This window comes from Hevea brasiliensis, chromosome 7, assembly GCF_030052815.1.
Source record: "Hevea brasiliensis isolate MT/VB/25A 57/8 chromosome 7, ASM3005281v1, whole genome shotgun sequence".
NCBI classification, from domain to species: Eukaryota; Viridiplantae; Streptophyta; class Magnoliopsida; order Malpighiales; family Euphorbiaceae; genus Hevea; species Hevea brasiliensis.
This window is the reverse complement of record NC_079499.1, coordinates 1,150,216-1,157,162: the sequence shown is the minus strand read 5'-3', so window position 1 is coordinate 1,157,162 and position 6,947 is coordinate 1,150,216. Positions and strand designations below refer to the sequence as shown.

The 6,947-nt window shown below is 38.8% G+C and overlaps 1 non-coding gene across 1 annotated transcript; it reads left to right on the top strand.

Moving 5' to 3' along the window:
* The first annotated feature begins 6,537 nt into the window (after window positions 1-6,537).
* On the top strand, window positions 6,538-6,644 carry LOC131181742 (small nucleolar RNA R71). The gene has a single exon (XR_009150221.1). It is a non-coding gene; the product is annotated as a small nucleolar RNA R71 (small nucleolar RNA).
* Window positions 6,645-6,947: the final 303 nt, after the last annotated feature.

Sequence of the window (6,947 nt, the reverse complement as noted above, 5' to 3'; positions counted from 1 at the left end):
CAAAGGTTCCATATGGACAAGTGAAAGTGGTTTTCTCTTGATCATTTGGATGGATAGGGATTTGAAAAAAACCTGAGTATCCATATAAATAGCAAAAATAAGAATGCCTAGCCAATCTTTCTAACATTTGATCAATGAAGGGAAGTGGAAAATGATCTTTCCTAGTGGCTATATTTAATTTTCTGTAATCTATGCACATTCGCCAACTAGTCACTGTTCTGGTGGGAATTAATTCATTATTTTCATTTTTGACAACTGTCATTCCACCCTTTTTTGGGACAACATGTACTGGGCTCACCCAAATCTTTATGCGAGATGGGATATATGATCCCTGCATCAAGCAACTTTAAAATTTCCTTTTTAACAACTTCTTTCATATTTGGGTTCAACCTTCTCTGATGTTCAATAGATGGCTTACAATTTTCTTCCAAAATAATTCTATGCATGCAAAAGTGTGGGCTTATTCCCTTAATGTCATCTATGGTGTATCCTAAAACTTTTCTGAATTGCCTGTCGCAAGGTATTTTGCGGTCGCCTGAACGAACCCTCACCGAAGTGGGAAAGAATGAGGAGTTGCCACTTTAATTTTGAGGGAAATTAAAGAAAACCATTTATGAAGATAAATTGAAATGAAACCACTTCAAGGCAGAGATTCTAGGTTCGGGGTCCGTAAATGGGTGGGGAAGGTGTTAGGCACCCCACCTCGTCCCTTAATAAGGGTAAGTAGATTTAACTTTGCATTAGTTAGGAGGGCTTGAATGGGAATGTTAATCCTTTTAACCAAAGGAATATTTGATTTTTCACTAAATTTGGATTACCCAGATACATAAGTAAATGAGACAACCTCAGTGAATTGACGTCGCATATCATTTTTGGTTTTGGGATTATTTTGCGCACAGGTTAAAATTTGGTGTGAGAATCGGATAAGAACTCTCCTCCGATCTCTTTTAAATATTTATTAAAATTTTAATTGGAGATCGGATAAGAACCCTCCTCCGATCTCTTTTGAAGTATTTAGAGTTTTAGGATTGAGAATCGGATAAGAACTCTTCTCCGATCTCCTTTAAGTATTTGTTAAAATTTTAGCTCGAAGATCGGATAATAACTCTCCTCCGATCTCCTTTTAAATGTTTATTGGAATTTTGAGTTGAGAAACGGATAAGAACTCTCCTCCGATCTCTTTTAAGTACTTATTAAAAATCTTGAAATGAGAATCGGATAAGAACTCTCCTCCGATCTCTTTTAAGTGTCTATTGGAATTTTAAGTTGAGAATCGGATAAGAACTCCCCTCCGATCTCTATTAAATTAACAAGGGCACAGAAGGGACTTTTAGATCTCGAATCTTAATTTCAGCTACATGTCTCAAAGCTAAGGATTCTGGCATTCAAAGGTGCTGGGGATAAGGCTTCTTTTAGCTAATTGTTACCTTGTGACTAGACGGGGGATACTAGACTGAATGTACCGACCTCCCATGTGGTCGCCTTACCAATACTTATTAATGCCCGATCTATTCTATTTAGTTATCCAAGGTTTGGTTTCATTTTGTCTTATGACATCTCGCCTAATGACCTATTGAATTTTCCTCGTGATTTGGCTTCACCATTTTCCTATCTTATTCTTTAGACCTTTATCATTATAAAAGGACTTTTAAGTTGTCGTTACCTACATTTGGTTTAGTTACTTCTGCGCTATTCGGGACCAGAACTCCTGTGCTAAGAAGTAATGAAGATAAATCAAAGAATAAACTGATTATCAAAGAAGTAAACTCGAGAATGACTGCCTCTGTGTTAAAAATATAGTATAAACTTGGTGAAAATTACAAACAGAAAAAGAATAAATGAAATACGTGAATAAAGAAGAACATTTGATAAAATAACGATATAGCACTCACCTGTTGAGAGTCGAATCTACTAAACTAAATATGGAATCACAAAATGTAACAGAACTGCAGGTTGATAGCTGGAGGACCAAGGTTCTCCTCGAGATGAAGGATTCTTTGTTAAAATGTAAACAGGTCAAAATAACCAATCTTGAATGGAGTTGAACTTGGACAATATGAATGGAAATAGAAGATAACAAAGACAAAAGGTGAGAGTGTCACAGGATAATGAACGGACTGAAAATGAAGAATTTCAGCATTCAAAAATCCTTTTTCAAGAAAAACTGGTTTTCAAAGTTTTTCTTATGAAAACTAAAATAGCAGAGTAACGAACTGAATTAAGTTTCAGAGTTCTTCCACTATGGTCACTACCTTTTCTATCTTCCCCCCCCCCCCCCCCCCCGTCCCTTGAACAGTTTTTCATGCAGGTATTTATAGGGACCGGGTGTTCCTCTTGAAGGGTCAGGATTTATCCTAAGGGAGATGGAGGGTCAAGATTTGAAGGGACATGATCCTAAGCTCAAGAATTAAAGAGAATCAGAATAGACGGCCGAGATCCATTTCAGAATATTCGTCTTTTTCCTCCTCAAATCTGACGGCCCCAAATTCTCTTGTCCGGGGCGATACAAGGGCTAGGAGTGAAAGGCGCTGGTTTTGTCGTCTTCTTCTTTGATCCAAGGGCTCTGGGCTCGTCCTTACAAGTTGGATCAACGGTGGAGATTAGGATGTCTGATGCGTCTGACGTACGCATGTCAGAAATGTGGGCGATTCCGGGGCGTGCGGTTGAGATTTTACCTGGCAATGCTTTAACTACCTCGGCTCTGATTATGGTGACGGCAGTAGGCGCCCTTTCGTTTTCTGCTTTCTCTTCCTTTCTGACCTTCTTAACACGGTCCTTCTCCGATCTTTCATACCAATCTCCCCTCTTCCGATCTCTATTATTCCAATACTTCCCTTAACCAGGCCCGGTCCGGTCAAAGCATTAATTCCCCTCAATTCGGCGCTTGCCGTTTTACTTCAACAATAAATGTTTGATTTCCCCCTATATATACCCCCTGACCCAAAACTTTCTCCATCTGATTTTCCTCTTTTCTTCTTTACTTTCCTATTCTAGTTATTAAATGATCGTTAGATTTGTTCCGGCAGGATTGTGGTTTTTGATCTTTTTCGATGGACCTTTTTATTCCCCGACTGAAAACTCATGACCCTGGTGATCGAATAATCGTGATGACCTTATCTGATGATGGTGAGAGAACTAAATCAATTAACCGATCTGGATTGCGGACCTCGATTGTATCGATCTCGAGTCGTTCAACTGGCATAATCGGTGAACCGATTTTGACCGAGCAAATTGCTGATGTTCTGCCGACCCTTGACGGTTGCTCTTCCAAGTTTATTTGACTTCTCACCACATTGGGTGTTCCGACAGCGGCTTCCCTCCACATTGGGTGTTCCGACAGCGCCTCGGTTCTGGTCGGTGACACCCCTTTGGATCAGTCACAATGTGACATTCTGGTCCTTAGAGATCACCCAAATGATGTATTTTGTTTTCAATGTAATCCGATCTCTAGAGATCACAGAAATGATGTGATCCAATTTTAGTGTAATCCGATCCCTAGAGATCGCCCAAATGATGTAATCCGATCTTTTGAAAATAAAGACTTTATTTTGTCGATTATCATCTTATTATTATTGCATTGATTATTTTCCGATCTCTAATGTGATTATCCGATCTGGTTCTTTACCTGAATGACACTTATCCGATCTGCAATTCAAAATATCCCTTTTAATTCGCCAATCCTTACCTAGCCGATCTCTTTGTGAGGTATCTAGAATATTCTTGGGAAATGTCAGAAATAGCTGGCGAATCCCGTTAACCGATGCGTCGCCTAGGACAGAGTGAGCATTAAATGCTCGGATGAGTATAAATAGAGGAGGGTGAGCATAGTGAGGAGGAGGGTGAGGGAGAAGACGGACAAAATGTAAATCAGGCTGGGGGTGATCCTCCAGCTGAATAACTTGTACAAATTTTGAAATGAAATGAAATGGAATGCCTCTTTTGTTCAATGAATGGTTGTGATCGGAACATTTCTAAATTATTAAACACTTGATTGTTTGAGTATCTTGAAAGAACTTAAAAGTGATTATTAACCTAAGTGTGAGAGATCGGAAGACATAGTGAGCATAAGATCAGTAGAGAACCAACGCTACACGGAACTTGATTAAAATTAGAAATTTGGCTTGAACATTTAGGATCAGAATCATCCTTAAACCAGAACGGAACCTTTGATTATTCTTGAACTTTTTGAAAGGGAGATCGGCAATAAAACTGGTAAGAAAGGATCTAGTGTCAGTTCATTTCGTTTGTCAACAGAGATCAGGAATATACTTGACTGGTCAGGAGATTCGACAATGGGTTTGAGAGATCGGTGAGTGATTTAATAGACCGGTAAGGCCTTGACTGATGTGAGGACTTAGCATTGATTCAATTCCTTGTGAGGAGAGATCGGAAATGTGATTATCTAGCACAAAGAGATTTAGTACTGGGGATCGGTTTCAGAGTTTATTAATTCTGGGGATAGGCCAAAATATGGTGTCGACATTGCCTCAACACTCTTAACACTTATCAGCCTCTAAGGTACTTAAGTTTGCATTTACAATTACTGGATAAGTGTTATTAGTGCCAAGAAATTCATACCTGAGCTGAGAAGGAAGTTGCTTAAGTTCTACCTTAGGTGCATCTTCTTCTTTGAATGATGGTTGCTTAGATTCTGCTATTTCCTTTTGTGTGAGTTGAAAAAATGGAGCAGAAATGAATGGTGGACTTCCCTCTAGATGTTGAGCATATGCAGCCACATGAGGGTTGTCATAGTTTATGCCTCCTCCATGAACCAAACAATTTTCAAGTGGATCTTCTGGATATTTCTTTCTGAAGTGTTCTTCAACCAGCTCATCAATAATATCAACTCTCAAGCAAGTATCAGCTTCAGAATGATGCTTCTTCATAGTGTTATTAATATTGAAAACCAACTGATCTTCACCAACTCTAAGAGTCAATTTTTCTCCCTTAACATCAATCAATGCTCCTGCTGTAGCTAGAAAGGGTCGTCCCAAGATAATTGGAATATTAGAATCCTCCTCCATGTCCAAGATGACAAAGTTAATAGGTATATAAAACTTCCCAACCTTTAGAGGCACATTCTCCAAAATCCCTTCAGGATACTTAATTGATCTGTCAGCTAGCTGAAGAGAAATGTGGGTTGGCTTAAGATCTCCCATATTGAGCTTCTCATAAATGGAAAGGGGCATAAGGCTTACACTAGCCCCTAAATCACAGAAAGCTTTTGTAGAAAATGATTCCCCAATGTGGCATGGAATTGAAAAACTCCCTGGATCTTTGAGCTTTGGGGGAAGTTTCCTTTGAAGGATAACACTACATTCTTCTGTCAAAGCTACAGTTTCATGGTCTTCAATTCTTCTCTTGTTTGAGAGAATTTCTTTTAAGAATTTCGCATAAGAGGGCATTTGTGAAAGAGCATCAACAAAAGGCACATTTATGTAAAGCTTCTTCAAAACTTCTAAGAACTTCCCAAATTGCTTATCAAGCTTGGCTTTGTGAAATCTTTGTGGAAAGGGAAGCTGTGGCTTGTAGGGCTCAGGAGGTATATACTTCTCTTCCTTCTCTTCAATTTTCTCTTTACATTTTTCTGCACTCTCTTGTTTTTCACTTTCTTGTTTTTCACCCTCATCAGTTTCTTTCTCATTTTCTTTCTTCTCATTATTTTCACTCTTCTCATTATTTACAACTTTCCCACTTCTTAAAGTAATAGCTTGATACTACTCTCTTGGGTTTTCTGGTTGACTTAGAAGCTTACCAAAAGACTTGGTACCTGAGGAAGATGCTTGTTGTGCAATCTGATTTTCCAGCATTCTGTTATGTGTTTGCATCTGTTCTAGCCTTACTTTCATCTCTCTCATCTCCTCATCATGCTTATTTTGGTTGGCAAGAATCTGTTGTAATAAAGCTTCAGTGGTGCAACTTTGTTCTTGCTGTTTTGGTGGAGGATTCATAGTTTTCTGCTGAAAATTAGGCAATGGTTGCCTATTTTGCTGATATGGAATTCCTTGTTACTGTTGTGGTTGAAAATTCTGATTTGGAACTTGACTTTGCTGATTTCCCCATGAAAAGTTGGGATGATTCCTCCAAGTTGGATTATAGGTTTGAGAGTAAGAATTTTCCATTTGCTTGTTTCCATAATTACCAACATATGCTGCTTGCTCTCCATAGTCTACTCCACAGCTGGTAGTTCCCTCTGCATAAGCCACTTGTTGTGAACTTCCAGATGACGATGATGAACTAACCAACATACTCAAATCTTCCATCTTCTTAGCTAAAACATTTGTAAGTGCATCGAACTTTGCATTAATCATGTTGAACGGATCAAGATCATACATTCCAGCAGCTTGCCTCCTTTGAGTTGGAGCTGGTCCTCTTGGACTACTCCAAAGATGAGTATTCTTTGCAATTTTCTCCAATAGCTCATAAGCTTCATCTTCATGCTTCATAATAAATGCTCCTCCTGTTTGAGCATCAATAATCCCTCTAATTGCAGGAGTGACATTTGTGTAAAAATTCTGATTTATCATCCATTTCGGAATGGCATGATGTGGGCATTGTCTCTCTAATTCCTTCCATCTCATCCATGACTCATAAAGAGTTTCATCTTTTCTTGGTCTGAAAGCTGTCATTTGATTCCTCAGTTCTTGAGTTTTTCCAGGTGGAAAATACTGTGCAAGAAATGCATCAGTGAGTTGCTCCCAATTTGTGATGGAGTTATGAGGTAAAGAGTCAAGCCAATCCAATGCTCTATCTTTCAAAGAGAATGGGAATAACTTCAATCTTGCTGCATCATCAGACACTCCAGGTTGTTTTTGCATGTCGCAGATCATAGCAAACTTCTTCAGATGTGTGTGTGGATTTTCAGAAGGATGTCCTCCAAATTGAGAATTTTGAATCATTTGAAGAACTCCAAAATCCATCTTGTAACTATTTGCATCAATTCTTGG